At 50.9% G+C, this 17,545-nt stretch overlaps 1 protein-coding gene across 2 annotated transcripts in view; it reads left to right on the top strand.

Annotated features, from left to right (window-relative positions):
• Window positions 1–17,545, top strand: part of SYT16 (synaptotagmin 16) — a 110,632-nt gene that overhangs the window by 21,218 nt on the left and 71,869 nt on the right. Inside the window, exon 1 of one of the 2 annotated variants that reach the window (XM_077323913.1) lies at window positions 5,691–5,937. The exons of the other annotated variant lie outside the window; for it this stretch is intronic. The gene's annotated coding sequence lies outside the window, so the exon portion shown is untranslated. Of the gene's footprint in view, window positions 1–5,690; window positions 5,938–17,545 lie in introns of those variants that run through there. 2 annotated transcript variants of the gene reach the window in all.

Here is a 17,545-nt window from a genome sequence, read left to right as displayed (position 1 = left end):
AGTCCAGCCTCCTGTCTCACACAGGGGCCAGCCAGTTCCTCTGAAGGGCCAGCAACAGGGCAGAGAGGCCGAGGCCTTCCTAAGAACGTCAGGAGAGCCCTGCTGGGTCAGACCAGGGGTCCCTCCAGTCCAGCCTCCTGTCTCACACAGGGGCCAGCCAGTTCCTCTGGAGGGCCAGCAACAGGGCAGAGAGGCTGAGGCCTTCCTAAGAACATCAGGAGAGCCCTGCTGGGTCAGACCAGGGGTCCCTCCAGTCCAGCCTCCTGTCTCACACAGGGGCCAGCCAGTTCCTCTGGAGGGCCAGCAACAGGGCAGAGAGGCTGAGGCCTTCCTAAGAACATCAGGAGAGCCCTGCTGGGTCAGACCAGGGGTCCATCCAGTCCAGCCTCCTGTCTCACACAGGGGCCAGCCAGTTCCTCTGGAGGGCCAGCAACAGGGCAGAGAGGCCGGGGCCTTCCTAAGGACATCAGGAGAGCCCTGCTGGGTCAGACCAGGGGTCCATCCAGTCCAGCCTCCTGTCTCACACAGGGGCCAGCCAGTTCCTCTGGAGGGCCAGCAACAGGGCAGAGAGGCCGGGGCCTTCCTAAGGACATCAGGAGAGCCCTGCTGGGTCAGACCAGGGGTCCCTCCAGTCCAGCCTCCTGTCTCACACAGGGGCCAGCCAGTTCCTCTGGAGGGCCAGCAACAGGGCAGAGAGGCCGAGGCCTTCCTAAGGACATCAGGAGAGCCCTGTTGGGTCAGACCAGGGGTCCCTCCAGTCCAGCCTCCTGTCTCACACAGGGGCCAGCCAGTTCCTCTGGAGGGCCAGCAACAGGGCAGAGAGGCCGAGGCCTTCCTAAGGACATCAGGAGAGCCCTGCTGGGTCAGACCAGGGGTCCATCCAGTCCAGCCTCCTGTCTCACACCGGGGCCAGCCAGTTCCTCTGGAGGGCCAGCAACAGGGCAGAGAGGCCGAGGCCTTCCTAAGGACATCAGGAGAGCCCTGCTGGGTCAGACCAGGGGTCCCTCCAGTCCAGCCTCCCGTCTCACACAGGGGCCAACCAGTCCCTTCAGGCAGCCAACAACAGGGCCGAGAAGCTGAGGCCTTCTTTAGGGCTTTAAGAAGAACAGTTCTGAACTTGGCTCTACTGAAAGGTTTGTTTGTGTGAGGAGGAAATGAATACTTTCTTTTTTTGCCCAAGAACTATCGTACTCTTGTTTGTCAACCATTAACCAGATTGCAAAAAAGAAAAGAAAAAAAAGCGTTCTTGTTTCTTTGCCCCCCTGTTAAATGTCAAACGTCTATTTTTAAACATCGGTGTGGTGATCTTCAAAGAAGCTACTGCGCCATGTGTATTTGTGTGTGTGTGTGTGTGTGTGTAAAAAAATCAAACATCTTTTTCGGAAGAGGGACAACAGAGGAAACGGTTGCCTAGGCAACGTCATTTTGGCGCTTCCAGTTCAACGGAACCGCCGAGCGGGTTTGCCGAACGCAGCGGCCGTCTTGGGGCCCGGAAGAGCCGTCGATTTTCCTTGGAGAAGCTTGCAATGTATCAGTTTGCCCGGGCGCCCCTGGGAGATCAAATGAACAGCTCGGGAATCGATTTCCGATACGTTCTTCGCGGACGGGGAGGGAAGGCCGTGGCCGCCCTCCAAGAGAGGCAGATGGCTTCAATACTGAATTGCTGAGTCTAACGTTCCTCAGTTTCGTTGGTCTCAGAGGCAAGACGGGACTCTCGACGAATGCAGGCATTGAAAAGACGGCCTCTACGTGTCCAGGACCCCAGCTGGCCTGTCTTCTGTGCCCTGCAGCTTTAAGGACAGATTGACCTCCCACCCAGCATCTCCTTCGGAATGTTCGGAGCCCCTTGTGGCTGGTTTGCAGGGGGCTCTCGGGTTGCCAGCCTCCAGGTGGGCCCTGGAAGTCTTCCACGATTATGGGGATCCCCAGAGATCTGCTGCTCTGGAAAAAACGGCCTGCTTCGGAGGGTGGGCATTATAGCCAGCTCTTGGGCATTATAGCCAGCTGAGGTCCCTCCCTTCCACCCACTCAGAGCTTCAGGTTTTCTCCCCACCCAGAGCTGGCCGACCTCAGTGGGTTGCTTCCATTTCATTTTATTGACTGATTTAATCCATAGCTTGCCAAAAGGCCGAATTCTTGATGAGATCCAAGACCCCTCAACCAATAGAACACAATGCTCCAAGGGAGCAGGCAAGAGTCCCAAATAGAGCAAAAAACCCAGAAAAGGTAGATTTGGAAATATAGGAAGATCACAGCAAGGATGGGGCGGAGGTACAGATCTCTGCCCCAACAAAGCTAACACAAATCTTTTGGAAGAAGAAGAAAGAAGAAGAGTTGGTTTTTGTACCCCGTTTTTTACTACCAGGAGGAGTCTCAGAGCGGCTTCCAATCACCTTCCCTTCCTCTCCCCACAACAGATGCCCTGTGAGGTAGGTGAGGTTGAGAGAGCTCTGACAGGACTGTTCAGTCAGAACAGCACTAAAAGAACTGAGACAAGCACTCTGCCAATCAGGGCTAATCAGTTCAAATTGCCTGCAGGCAACTCACTCCCTGCCTGATTAGCCCTCCCTGGGGGTTTGCCACTAATAGGGAGAGAGCACTCTGCTGATGAGAACCAATCAGTTTAAATTGTGCTCTGCCAATGAGGGCTGATCAGTTAAATTTGAGTGCAGACAATTCACTCACTACCTGATTGGACTTCCCTGGGGGTGTGCCACCAATAGGGAGAGCATTCTGCCAATCAGGGCCAATCATGGGGCTTATCTGTTTTCTTCTTCCTCTTCCTGATGCTTGCTGGGTGGAAGAGGGCCTTGTCTCTCTGAAAGGCTCTGCTGTTGGTAAGTCTCTTTATCCTCATCCTCTTCCCACCCTCCATCCCCATCTGTGGGCTGACAAGGTAGGGTGCTGCAGCTAATGGCTGGGCAGAGGAATGAGGAGCTCCTGCAACAACTTTGGTATCTAAGCCCTGGTTTGTCTGCAGCCCCATTCCCTCCTGCTGGTCAGAGCTCTCTGCTGGTTCAACATCTGGCTGAATTAAGCACTCATCCAGCTCAGGCTTAGATGAAGCTGGGAGCTCTTGGTAAGGCTTTTTCTCTAAGACTCACAACACCTCCCCATGGACCTGCAGTTGGCCGTCAGAGTACTCTGCTTTCCCCCACCCTCTTCCTCCTCAGAGGGGCTGGGGGGATCCAGCAGTCTTCTCCACCCAGCCTGGTCCTTGGGAGATGGGGGATGGGAAGGATGGAGCCCACCCCCCACAGCATTACCTGTCCTGCCTGTTCTTTGGGAGATGAGGGGGGTGGGAAGAAGGCAGCCACCCCAAACCTTCCCAGCCTGGCACAGCTTTTAAGAGATGGGGGTGGCATTAAGTAGGCACCTCACCCCTCATGGAGTTTCCTGCCTGCCCTGCCCTTTGGGAGATGGGGGTAGGTGGGAAGGAGGCAGCCCATCCTCTTCCACAGGTTACTCATTTGTTGTTGTTTGGTGCGAAGTCGTGTCTGACCCATCGCGACCTCATGGACAATGATCCTCCAGACCTTCCTGTCCATTCCCTGGAGTCCATTTAAGTTTGCAGGGTTACTCCTTACAGATGTTCAATCTCAAATTCTGTACCATTTGCAGCCTTGAAGAGGGCAACAGGGAAGAGATGGCCCTTTGGTCTGTGGAATTCAAACATCCGTGAATGTGACTCTCTCACTAGTAATCATGGAATATCTTTACTGCCCTCCCCGGGACCCAAAGTACCTTTCTTCATTCTCCTCTCCTGCACGGCATCCTCATAACAGTCCTGTAGTAGTGAAAAGCTCTTTTCCTTCTTCTTCAGAAGATGGCCTGCTGTGGGGAGAGGAAAGGTGTTCATAAGCCACTCCCAGTCATTCGCATAGTGAAATGCAAGCTGTAAAAAGCAGCTCGTCTTCTTCTTACAAATGCAATGGGCCATTTCTCTCTCTTTCTGTCCCCTTATTTGGTTTCCTGCACAGCGAGCAGGAAATCATCTCATAAGCCACGCTGAGAGGCCGAGAGCCCTGGCATTTCTGCTCCACCCACCAAGAGCAAGGTGGCGTGCCAATTGCTCAGAGAGGAACCTGGGATCGTTCTGTCCCCACATTGTAGGAATGCCACTTAAGGCACCGCAAGCTCAAAGCTGGATGATTTGAATGCCGTTAAAGTGTCCTTGGAGACCGGCGAGCTATGCGTTTGCATCCCACTCGATCCACTCGAATGCCTCTTGCATTGAGGGAAGGCTCTCCGAGTTAGCCGTTAGTTAGTTAGATGCTTTCATCTTAAGGTGAGGTCCATGCATTCGTCCTTTTTCTTTGCAATCCTGTAGCGCTCCAGGCTGTTGGAGAGATGTGTCATTGGAGCGCAGAGGTGAACGACCATGATGAACCCATAGGTGCGGTTGGAATTTTGGGAAAGGGTCGTGGAATTTTGGAATTCTCTTGGAATCTTGAGGATAGGAATTGCCATAAAAGGTTTCCAAGGGGGATGAGAACCATAAGACGTACCAGCGACCCATCTAGTCCAGCATCCTATCTCACGCAGTGGTCAGTCTGTTCCTCTTGAGGGCCTTCAACAAGGCATAGAGATGAAGTCTTCCGCCTGATGTTGCCTCCTGGCTCTAGGATTCAGAGGATTCGTGCCTCTGAATGTGAATGTTCCCTTGAGTTGCCGTGGCTAGTAGCTACTGATAGACTTGTTTCACAGACTGAGTTGTTCAGCTCCCCCTCACTGGCTGTCTTCAAGCAGCGGCTGGACAGATCCTTCTCCTGGATGCTTGAGGCTGATCCTGCATTGAGCAGGGGGTGGGACTAGAGGGCCTGGATGGCCCCTTCCCACTCTATTTTTCTATGAGTCTTATTCAGCAGTGGAATGGAGTATCCAGGAGAAGGATCTGTCCAGCCGCTGCTGTGAACATTTTTCCTGGCGTCTAGCCAATATCATTCCCCACATAGTTTAAACCCATCCCTGTGGGTCCTCTCCTCTGCTGCCAACAGGAACCTTTCCCTGCCCTCCTCTAAGTGACAACCTTTCTGATACTTCAAGAGAGCCACCCTGTCTCCTCTTAACCTCCTCTTCTCCAGGCTGAGTATCCCCAAATCCCTTTGCTCCGAGGGCGTGGTCGTCTGGATTCCCCCCACACACGTCAAGAATAAATGGAGCACCATGAAATACTAGAGAGCCATCTGACAGAGAGGCTGATTCTGTGAAGGTTCAAGGGGGTGGCAGGTGACAGTAGATGAGCCATAGGGATGTGAGTGTCCTGCATAGTGCAGGGGGTTGGACTAGATGACCCAGGAGGCCCCTTCCAACTCTATGATTCTATGATTCTATGTCAGTGGGCATCTCCTAGGGGGATTGCCATTCCAGTGGTTCAGGATTATTCACGGCAGGTGTCTTGAGGCAACCTGTGGGGAAGGAAATAACATCTTGGCAAAGGGACATCTTGAGCGTATGATCTGCTGCTCTTCTCCTTAAGCAGAGAAGGAAAAAGATGTCCTCCGGTGTAGAAGGAGCTAATGATTTGAGTCACCTAGGGAGTATCCAGGTGTCCTTTTGAAGCCCTTTGGCACAGTGAAGAGAGGTGATTATTGACAGCTTTTAGGGGAAACGAGTCCGGCCACTTCTGCTCACATTCCTCTGGGGCCAGTCACATATTTACAGACTCTACGGAGTTTCCTGCTTCCTCTGGGACAATACGGAGGAGAGAGAAAGGGCCACTCCCCACGCTAAGCCCTGGGGAGACAGCTCCCTTTGGTTTGGTCCTGAAGGGCTCTACCGCAGAGCTGAGAAAACAGGGATCTCTTGAGAGATGCACAAAATCTGCCCTCTGGGAATGGCAAAGACTCTCGGGGATTCTTTATTCTTTGGTAGGGCGTGCCAAGGTTTGGTTGCTTGTTGGTTTATGTTTCAGCTGCTCAGAATGAAAGAACCCGGGTAAGTCATTTATTCCAAACGTTCCTTCCTTTGAGAGCCGGTTTGGTGTAGTGGTTAAGAGCGGCGGCCTCTAATCCAGAGAACCGGGTTTGATTTCTCGTTCCTCCACATCTGGGTGACCTTGGGCTGGTCACAGTTCTCATAGAGCTGTTCTCGCAGAACAGTTCTCTCAGAGCTCTCTCAGTCCCATTTATTTCTCAGGGTGTCTGTTTAGGGGGGAGAGGAAGGGGAAGGTGTTTGTAAGCCACTTTGGGATACTTTTGGGTAGTGAAAAGTGTGGTATAAAAATCAGCTCTTTTTCCTCATGAATCCAGCTGGGAGACCTTGGGCAACTCACAGTTCTCTCAGAGCTCTCTCAGGCTCACCCACCTCACAGGGTGTATGTTGTGGGGAGAGGAGGGAGAAGCTTGGTGTAGTGGCTAGGAACGCAGACTTCTAATCTGGAGAGCTGGGTTTGATTCTGTTCTCCCCCACATGCAACCATCTGGGTGACCTTGGGCTCGCCATGGCACTGATAAAGCTGTTCTGACCGAGCCATGATATCAGGGTTCTCTCAGCCTCACCTCCCTCACAGGGTGTCCGTTGTGGGGAGAGGAAAGGGAAGGCGATTGTAAGCCGCTTTGAGACTTCTTCGGGTAGAGAAAAGCAGCATATAAGAATCATAGAATCATAGAGTTGGAAGGGGCCATACAGGCCATCTAGTCCAACCCCCTGCTCAACGCAGGATTAGCCCTAAGCATCCAAGAAAAGTGTTTATCCAATCTTTGCTTGAAGACTGCCAGTGAGGGGGAGCTCACCACCTCCTTAGGCAGCCTATTCCACTGCTGAACTGCTCTGATTGTGAAAATTTTTTTCCTGATATCTAGCCTATATCGTTGTACTTGAAGTTTAAACCCATTACTGCGTGTCCTCTCCTCTGCAGCCAACAGAAACAGAATCCTGCCCTCTTCCAAGTGACAACCTTTCAAATACTTAAAGAGGGCTATCATGTCCCCTCTCAACCTCCTTTTCTCCAGGCTGAACATTCCCAAGTCCCTCAACCTATCTTCATAGCAGCTTGGTCCCTTGGCCCCAGATCATCTTCGTTGCTCTCCTCTGTACCCTTTCAATTTTATCTACGTCCTTCTTGAAGTGAGGCCTCCAGAACTGCACACAGTACTCCAGGTGTGGTCTGACCAGTGCCGTATACAATGGGACTATGACATCTTGTGATTTTGATGTGATGCCTCTGTTGATAGTTTTCAGATAGTTAGGTGGATAGGGAATTGGTTAGAGAACCGCACTCAAAGAGTTGTTGTCAATGGTGTTTCATCAGACTGGAGAGAGGTGAGTAGCGGGGTACCTCAGGGCTCGGTGCTCGGCCCGGTACTTTTTAACATATTTATTAATGATCTAGATGAGGGGGTGGAGGGACTATTCATCAAGTTTGCAGATGACACCAAATTGGGAGGACTGGCAAATACTCCGGAAGATAGAGACAGAGTTCAACGAGATCTGAACACAATGGAAAAATGGGCAAATGAGAACAAGATGCAATTTAATAAAGATAAGTATAAAGTTCTGCATCTGGGTCAGAAAAATGAAAAGCATGCCTACTGGATGGGGGATAAACTTCTAGGTAGCACTGTGTGTGAACGAGACCTTGGGGTACTTGTGGATTGTAAACTAAACATGAGCAGGCAGTGTGATGCAGCGGTAAAAAAGGCAAATGCCATTTTGGGCTGTATCAACAGGGGCATCACATCAAAATCACAAGATGTCATAGTCCCATTGTATACGGCACTGGTCAGACCACACCTGGAGTACTGTGTGCAGTTCTGGAGGCCTCACTTCAAGAAGGACGTAGATAAAATTGAAAGGGTACAGAGGAGAGCAACGAAGATGATCTGGGGCCAAGGGACCAAGCCCTATGAAGATAGGTTGAGGGACTTGGGAATGTTCAGCCTGGAGAAAAGGAGGTTGAGAGGGGACATGATAGCCCTCTTTAAGTATTTGAAAGGTTGTCACTTGGAGGAGGGCAGGATGCTGTTTCTGCTGGCTGCAGAGGAGAGGACACGCAGTAATGGGTTTAAACTTCAAGTACAACGATATAGGCTAGATATCAGGAAAAAGTTTTTCACAGTCAGAGTAGTTCAGCAGTGGAATAGGCTGCCTAGGGAGGTGGTGAGCTCCCCCTCACTGGCAGTCTTCAAGCAAAGGTTGGATACACACTTTTCTTGGATGCTTTAGGATGCTTTGGGCTGATCCTGCGTTGAGCAGGGGGTTGGACTAGATGGCCTGTATGGCCCCTTCCAACTCTATGATTCTATGATTCTATGATTCTATGATTCTATGATTCTATGATTCTATGATTCTATGATTCTATGATTCTATGATTGATACAGCCCACAATGGCATGTGCCTTTTTTACCGCTGCATCACACTGCCTGCTCATGTTTAATTTACAATCCACAAGTACCCCAAGGTCTCATTCACACACAGTGTTACCTAGAAGCGTATCCCCCATCCAGTAGGCATGCTTTTCAGAAGAACCGACTCTTCAATAATATCAGGGCTCTCTCAGTCTCACCTCCCTCACAGGGTGTCTGTTGTGGGGAGAGGAAAGGGAAGGTGATTGTAAGCCGCTTTGAGCCTCCTTTGGGTAGAGAAAAGCGGCATATAAGAACCAGCTCTTCTTCTTCAGTAATCTCAAGGCTCTCTTAGCCTCACCCACCTCACAGGGTGTCTGTTGTGGGGAGAGGAGAGGGAAGGTGAATATAAGCTGCTTTGAGCCTCCTTCGGGTAGAGAAAAGCTGCATATAGGAACCAACTCTTCTTCTTGCAATTTGTTCACATTGCAGGAAAGGAGGTTCCACTTAAGTATCAGAAAGCATTTTCTGACACTGAGGCCTGTCTGTCGATGGAATCTGCTTCAGAGGATGGTGGAGTCTCCTTAGTTGCCAGTTTTTAGGAGGAGATTGGATGAGCACCTGTCAGGAGGGTGGGATGCTTAGTTCCTTGAGAAGGTGTGTGTGTCTGTGTGGGGTTGTTGGACTGGATGGCCCTGGGTGGGCTCTTCGGATTCTGATTAGATGACCCTTGTGGTTCCTGCCAGTGCTGCGTTTCTGTGCTCAAGGGGAGCGCACTTCTGGTGAACCTAAAATGCAATCTCATGTTATCGCTCTCCGAAGAGCCATTGGTTATACCAGGCTTTCTCAACCAGGGTTTCATAAAACCCTGAGGTTTCTTGTTGGCCCTGGAAGGGTTTCCTGAGTGGGTGTCATTCATTCATTCATTCATTCATTCATTCATTCATTCATTCATTCATTCATTCATTCATTCATTCATTCATTCGACTTATTTCCCGCCACTCTCCGTAGACTGTTTTATTTTTTTTAATTTATTTTTAAAAATGTGTTAAACGTTTATTGGGTGATATTGACCATATATCGTCATGTCAACTCACCCACTTGCCCCTCCCAACAATGATGGGCCTGGAGGGGAGGGGGAGGGGCCATGGGTGGGCGTGTCCATGGCTCTGCTTCCCAACCCTATTCTGCACGATGGCGCCCCTTCTGGGGTTTCTTGAACCCTGAGGAATGTCTCAGGGGTTTCTCAGTGGTAAAAAAAGCTGAGAATGGCTGGGTTAGAGTGTTGGACCAGGATTAGGGAGGCTGGTTTTCACAGCTCTGCCTACAGGATACCTCCAAGGTTTGTTGTGAAAATGGAAGAGCAGAGAACTGGGCAAGGGCAGGGCAAGATAAAAAAGGGGACAGATTCTAGTCATCCCTCCTTCACATGTTGTTGTTAGGTGCAAAGTCGTGTCCGACCCATCGCGACCCCCTGGACAATGATCCTCCAGGCCTTCCTGTCCTCTGCCATTCCCCGGAGTCCATTTAAGTTTGCACCTATTGCTTCAGTGACTCCATCCAGCCACCTCATTCTCTGTCGTCCCCTTCTTCTTTTGCCCTCGATCGCTCCCAGCATTAGGCTCTTCTCCAGGGAGTCCTTCCTTCTCATGAGGTGGCCAAAGTATTTGAGTGTCATCTTCAGGATCTGGCCTTCTAAGGAGCAGGCAAGGCTGATCTCCTCTAGGACTGACCGGTCACATGTTACGTTTATTAAAAAATGAAGTGCATTGGCATCTCGGTATTTGTATCAGGGCATGCCCAAAGCTCAGCGGTAGAAGAAGAAGAAGAAGAGGAGTTGGTTCTTATATGCCGCTTTTCCCTACCCGAAGGAGGCTCAAAGCGGCTTACAGTTGCCTTCCCATTCCTCTCCCTACAACAGAACCCTGTGAGGTGGGTGAGGCTGAGAGAGCCCTGATATTACTGCTCGGTCAGAACAGTTTTATCAGTGCTGTGGCGAGCCCAAGGTCACCCAGCTGGCTGCATGTGGGGGAGCGCAGAATCGAACCCGGCATGCCAGATTAGAAGTCCGCACTCCTAACCACTACACCAAACTGACACCAAACTGTCCTCTCAAAGAGGACAGCTCTTTGGCATGGAGAAGGCCTCAGGTTCTGTCTTCTGCATTGGCACTTAACCGAGCAAGGGGGGAGAATTTTTGGAAGAGCTCAGCATGAGACCCTGACAAGCGCCTGCCTGTCACAATAGACAATACTGAGGGTTTGATTCCGTAGAAGAAGAAGAAGAGTTGGTTCTTATATGCCGCTTTTCCCTACCCGAAGGAGGCTCAAAGCGGCTTACAGTCGCCTTCCCATTCCTCTCCCCACAACAGACACCCTGTGGGGTGGGTGAGGCTGAGAGAGCCCTGATATCACTGCCCGGTCAGAACAGCTTTATCAGTGCTGTGGCGAGCCCAAGGTCACCCAGCTGGCTGCATGTGGGGGAGTGCAGAATCGAACCCGGCATGCCAGATTAGAAGTCCGCACTCCTAACCACTACACCAAACTGGTAACTTGATGTGTGTATCGTGTGATTGTGGCACTTACCTTTGCTGTCTTCTGCCTTGTCGCCTTCCTAGGGCACACCGCCATTACATGGATCATCAACAGGATATGGAGGCCAAGGCCTTCATTAGGGCATAAGAAGGTTGGATACCCACTTTTCTTGGATGCTTTAGGAAGCTTAGGGCTAATCCTGCATTGAGCAGGGGGTTGGACTAGATGGCCTGTGTGGCCCCTTCCAACTCTATGATTCTATGATTCTAAGGGCCTTTTGGATCAAATTAGTGGTCCATCTAGTCCAGCATCCTGTCTCACACTGTGGCTAACCAGTTCCTCTAGATGATCAGCATCAGGGCATAGAGGCAGGGTCCTTCATTAGAACATGAGAAGAGCGTTACTGGATCAGACCAGTGGTTCATCTTGTCCAGTTGTTCACCGGAGGGCCAGCAACGGGGTTTAGAGGCTGAGGTCTTCCCCTGAGAAGAACATAGGAAGAGCCCTGCTGGATGAGACCAATGAAGGTCCATCTTGTCTTACACATAGACCAACCAGTTCCTCTGGTGGGCCAGCTATGGAACATAGAGCCTGAGGCCCTCTCCCCATATTGCCCCCTGGCATGGATTCAGAGGCCTAGTACCTCCGAACATGAAGGTTCCCTTTAGTCGCCATGGCCAGTAGCCACGAATCTTTAAGCGCGTAAGGGACTGAGATTGAGGGGAAATATCTCCTTTTCCTCGGCCTCCCTCTGCCGAAATCGCTCTTGTTGTAACCGATTGACAATTCCTGACAAAACCCCCACACAAGCCAGGAAAAGAGGCAGTAGCGTCAATGTGAGGGGCATCTCAGCCTGCTTCTTCTTCTTGCGTAATCTGTTATCTGAGGAGGGTGCCTGAAGGTGAGACAGGTAAATATTTGTAGGTCAAGGGGAAGCCAGGTCTTTCCATGCCCCCCCCCCCGGCTGCCCCTGCATGTCTCGTCGGGGCACTGTGGTCTGCAGATGGGCAAGTCTGTGCCTATTAAAAGGGCAAGGTTTGATTAAGCCGAAAACATTTTGTTTGGCAGCTCTTCGTTGCTTCCTGGCGTAATGGAGGTTAGGCAGGTAGCCAAGGAAACATACTCAACCTTGAGAGAGGCCCGGTTTCTCAGGAAAAGCGGCTGCCGGGCGGCTTTTGAAGGTGGTTAGTCTTTATTATTCCGGTTGCCAGCCTCCAGGTGGGGCCTGGAGACCTCCCAGATCTCTAGGCTTCCGGTATCAGTTCTCCTGGAGGAAACGGCTGCTTTGGAGGGTATTATATCCACAGTCTGTCCTCCGAAGGAGCCATTGTTCTCCACGGGAACAGATGCCAGATGCTTGGAAATCCAGGAGGTCTCGAGACGCCCACCTGGAGGTCAGTAAACCTCTCTAAGAGAACTGTGACTGGCCCAAGGTCACCCAGCTGGCTTTAGGTGGAGGAGAAGTTGTGAATGAAACCTGGTGCTCCAGATTAGAATCCACCACACTGTGGATCTTCTCTAGACGTCTCATATATCTAGAGCAGGGGTGGGCAAACCGTGGCCGTCCAGATGTCCGTGGACTACAATTCCCATGATTCCCAACAAATGCTGGCAGGGGCTCATGGGAATTGTAGTCCATGGACATCTGGACGGCCACAGTTTGCCTGCCCCTGTCAAACTGCGACCCTCCAGATGTCCATGGACTACATTTACCACGATCCCCTGCCAGCGGATGCTGGCAGGGGCTCATGGGAATTGTAGTCCATGGACATCTGGAGGGCCGCAGTTTGACTACCCCTGCTCTAGAGGGTTGTTTGCCGTCGCTCAGTCCTGATTCACAGGGACTTGCTGATCCGAAAACTGGCAAGAGGCCCAGTGAACGGAGGTGAAAATCTGCACCTTGTTTTCCAGGTGTCACCTTAGCATCAGGGATATGCCCCCCCTGCAGTGCCACTCACAGAAATAAACAGTGTTTGTTAATTAGGCGTGCGACGCCCTTCCAGGAAAGGACAGTCTGTGCCGTACTTTGCCCGGCTGCCAGGTGTTGAGGAACAATTGTGTTTCACCCCACCCCGGGTGTCTCCTGCAGGGCAGACCTGGTTTTAGGTGACGCCGTCGGTGTCAGTGGCTTGGGCTTGGCCAAAGTGTCCCAGTGTGGCTGGAGAAGCCTCTGCCTTTGATGCGGAAGCAGAAAGAGAGAGAAAGGGCTTTATTCTTCTAGAGCACCTTGAGGTTACAAACCGCATAATACATTATCCCCTTAATTAGGATCATAGACTCCTAGAGGGGGAAGGGGCCATGCAGGCCATCTAGTCCCACCCCCTGCTCAGGGCAGGATCAGCCTCAAGCATCCAGGAGAAGGATCTGTCCAGCCCCTGCTTGAAGACGGCCAGTGAGGGGGAGCTCCCCACCTCCTTAGGCAGCCCCTTCCACGGCTGAACTACTCAGACTGTGACCCCCCCCCCCTCCGATATCTAGCTGGCACTGATCTCCATGTAGCTATTTTCCCACCTGGGTTCTCTTCATTAGTACTATCACCATTAATCCAATTTCTGGGAAAGGCTGCCCTGTTGTTGCAACCCCCCCCCCAGAGGAGCTGGTTGGCCCCTGTGTGAGACAGGAGGCTGAACTGAATGGACCCCTGGTCTGACCCAGCAGGGCTCTCCTGATGTCCTTAGGAAGGCCTCGGCCTCTCTGCCCTGTTGTTGGCCCTCCAGAGGAAGTGGTTGGCCCCTGTGTGAGACAGGAGGCTGGACTGGAGGGACCCCTGGTCTGACCCAGCAGGGCTCTCCTGATGTCCTTAGGAAGGCCTCGGCCTCTCTGCCCTGTTGCTGGCCCTCCAGAGGAAGTGGTTGGCCCCTGTGTGAGACAGGAGGCTGGACTGGAGGGACCCCTGGTCTGACCCAGCAGGGCTCTCCTGATGTCCTTAGGAAGGCCTCGGCCTCTCTGCCCTGTTGCTGGCCCTCCAGAGGAAGTGGTTGGCCCCTGTGTGAGACAGGAGGCTGGACTGGAGGGACCCCTGGTCTGACCCAGCAGGGCTCTCCTGATGTCCTTAGGAAGGCCTCGGCCTCTCTGCCCTGTTGTTGGCCCTCCAGAGGAAGTGGTTGGCCCCTGTGTGAGACAGGAGGCTGGACTGGAGGGACCCCTGGTCTGACCCAGCAGGGCTCTCCTGATGTCCTTAGGAAGGCCTCGGCCTCTCTGCCCTGTTCTTGGCCCTCCAGAGGAGCTGGTTGGCCTCTGTGTGAGGCAGGAGGCTGAACTGAATGGACCCCTGGTCTGACCCAGCAGGGCTCTTCTGATATCCTCATGATCTCTCCCTCAGTTAATTCTGCTCCAGTTTTCTGTTATCTTATTTACTTAACTGTTGCCATGTTTGTTTAATGAGCCGTTTCTGGTTGACCGTGTCTCGGTTCTTCATGCCTCATATTTGATCATCCATCAGGGCAGACGCTGTGTAAAAAGGGGGTTGGCCAAGGCTGCAGGGAGGCTCAGGTGTTCCCAGCCTGCATGTGGTGGGAGCCAAAAAGACAATCGACAATGGCAGTTCAATAAACAGACATTCAAAAAATCCACAAAGTCTCTTATTATGGTGTGATTCTTTCAAAGAACATGCAGAAAAACCAAAATCCAGATTAAGTCAGCCAGAATGGGTACCTTGGTTTATTGCTTCAGTTTAGGATGTAACCCTTTACTCAATGGCCGTATTCTTTCGTTTAATGTATAATGGTTGGTTCCAAAAATATTCTCTTTGATTTATTCTCTCGAAACATCGCCTCGGCTAATTGGCTTCTCTCTTTCACGTAAATGAAAGAATGCAGCCGTAGAAAAAGGGTGATTTCCGAAAATCGAGGTAATAAGGTTATAAGCCTAGGTACCTGTTCTGTCTGACTCAATCTGGAGTTTGGTTTTCTGCATGTTCTTTGAAAGAATCATGCCCTAATAGAATAAATCTGTTTATCGGACTGCCATTGTCGATTCTTTTTGGCTCGATTGACCATCACTCTTTGGCAAACTCCAGGTGGAAGCTGGAGAATCACCTGTTATTACAACTGACCACTGGGCCGACAAGAGATCATTTCCCCTGGAGGAAATGGATTTTTTGAAGGGTCGATTTTATGGAACCACATCTCTGCTTAGCTCCTTCCCCTTCACAAAGGGGAGGCACCCTGCAGACCTCTGAGAATTTCTCAGCAGTGGGAACTCCACACTGACTAAGGAGGCCTCACTTCATAAAGAATGTGGACAGAATTTAATTGTGAAATTTTGATTTCCAATACTATTTTTTTGTGCATGTGGTATTCGAAAACTTGAGAACCTGTTTTGTAGATGGCTGGAGGTCTTTTCTAAATGTGTGTTTTTTTGTTATTGTGTGTTTTTTGGTTATTGGGGGAGGTGTCTTTATTATTATTTGTTTTGGGGGGTTATAGCAGTGGTGTTGCTGGCAGTGTTTTATAGGTTTTGTGTCTTTTTTGCAGTTGTGTAAAACTTTCAATAAAAAATGTAAAAAAGAATGTGGACAAAATTGAGAGGGTGCAGAGGAGAGCAGTGGGGATGATCTGGGGCCTGGGGGCCAAGCCCTGTGCAGACAGGGAATTGGGAATGTTCAGCCAGGAGAAAAGGAGGCTGAGAGGGTACAGGATTACTGTCTTTAAGTATCTGAAAGGTGGACATTTGGAGGAAGGCAGGGAAAGGCTCCTGTTGGCAGCAGAGGAGAGGACCTCTCCTCCTGGAGAGGAGACGACTGAGAAGGGATCTGATAACCATCTTCAAGTATTTAAAAGGCTGCCATGTAGAGGATGGAGCAGAGTTGTTCTCTCTTGCCCCAGAGGGACAGACCAGAACAAATGGGATGAAATTAATTCAAAGAAATTCTGTTTAAACATCCGGAAGAAGTTCCTGACAGTTAGGGCAGTTCCTCAGTGGAACAGGCTTCCTCGGGAGGAGGTGGGTTCTCCATCTTTGGAGATGTTTAAACAGAGGCTGGAGAGCCACCTGATGGAGAGGCTGATTCTGGGAAGGTTCAAGGGGGTGGAAGGAGCGATAGGGGGGTGAGTGTCCTGCATAGGGTTGGACTACATGACCCAGGAGGTCCCTTCCAACTATGTTATTCTTTTATTCTATGACCTGTAGTTTAAAATGCATGTAGAATGGTACTGGCTAGACACAATTGCAGCATCTCCTGATTTCAAGACACTTACTGGATCCTGAAAGGGCTTTCCTTGACCAGGGCCTGTTTTTGAAATATTAGAGGTCTAAAATAGATTTATTTTGTTCCACAGAGTGTCCTGAATATATCTTTTAATGTAAAGGAGCCAACTGGCCATAACAATTACAGTATTTATTGCATATTTAACATATGATGGTTTTATTTGATGCCTGACCACTGATAAAGGCAGTAACACCGAAACGCATCTGGTCAGTGGAGGCATAAGTATGTTTGCATGGGTTGATTTTATTGATGCTATGAAAAAACGTTGTTTTTTTATTTGATTAATAAATAGTAGTATTATATATTTTTAAAAATTGTGTTCCATCCAGTTCAGCCTTCCAGGTTTGTGGGAGCGGCTGTTCACAGTGTCAGATGGACATTAAGTTCATTTCCCGTGCGTTGACCATTTTTGGGTTCTCAAGATTGATACCGGCTAGATGCCAGGATTTTTTTTTCTGAGTAGTTCAGCAGTGGAAGGGGCTTCCTAAGGAGGTGGGAAGCTCCCCCTCCCTGGCCGTCTTCAAGCAGCGGCTGGACAGATCCTTCTCCTGGATGCTGGAGGCTGATCCTGCACTGAGCAGGGGGTGGGACTAGATGGCCTACATGGCGCCTTCCAACTCTATGGTTCTATCCTCCAGTGTCTGTCAGTTAGTGCAGTTATGCAAAATGAAAAGAGTTGACGTTTTGGCTCCTGTGCAAGTCCGCGCCTCATCAATGGTTCACATTTCCATAGGAAGTACTGGTGGGCATCGTGCTGCCCCTATAGAAGAAGAAGAAGGAGGAGGAGGAGGAGGAGGAGGAGTTGGTTCTTATATGCCACTTTTCTCTACCCGAAGGAGGCTCAGAGCTGCTTACAGTCGCCTTCCCTTTCCTCTCCCCACAACAGACACCCTGTGGGGTGGGTGAGGCTGAGAGAGCCCTGATATCACTGCCCGGTCAGAACAGTTTTATCAGTTCCATGGCGAGCCCAAGGTCACCCAGCTGGCTGCATGTGGGGGAGCGCAGAATCGAACCTGGCATGCCAGATTAGAAGTCCACACTCCTAACCACTACACCAAACTGGCTCTCATGTATTGGGGTCCCATGGAATAGCAGGGGTGGCCACACTGTGGCTCTCCAGATGTCCATGGACTACAATTCCCATGAGGCCCTGCTTGGCAGGGCCTCATGGGAACTGTAGTCCATGGACATCTGGAGAGCCCACAGTTTGGCCACCCCTGGAGTAGAACAGCTCTGACTTTGATGGACCCATGGCCCAGTTCATAAGTGCCAGTTTTGTCTCGAGCGTGTGTTACTTCTGGCCGCTTTCCCCGGCCGAAAACCTCTTCCTTTCCCGCCCTTCCACGCCTGGCGATTGATGAGAAAGGTCACCTTCGGAAAGGCGGGGAGGCCCGGCGCATCCCCTCCCGTCCCCGGCGAGGAGCAAAGCACGGCAATAACTCAGCCTTGTTTGAAATAGATAATCAGCAGCGAGCCCCGCCGTCCTGCAAAAAAAAAAAACGCGACACGTTTTATTT

Source organism: Paroedura picta, chromosome 2 (assembly GCF_049243985.1).
Source record: "Paroedura picta isolate Pp20150507F chromosome 2, Ppicta_v3.0, whole genome shotgun sequence".
Classification (NCBI taxonomy): Eukaryota; Metazoa; Chordata; class Lepidosauria; order Squamata; family Gekkonidae; genus Paroedura; species Paroedura picta.
The sequence above is the reverse complement of the archived record's forward strand: the minus strand, read 5'-3'. Positions and strand labels throughout refer to the sequence as shown.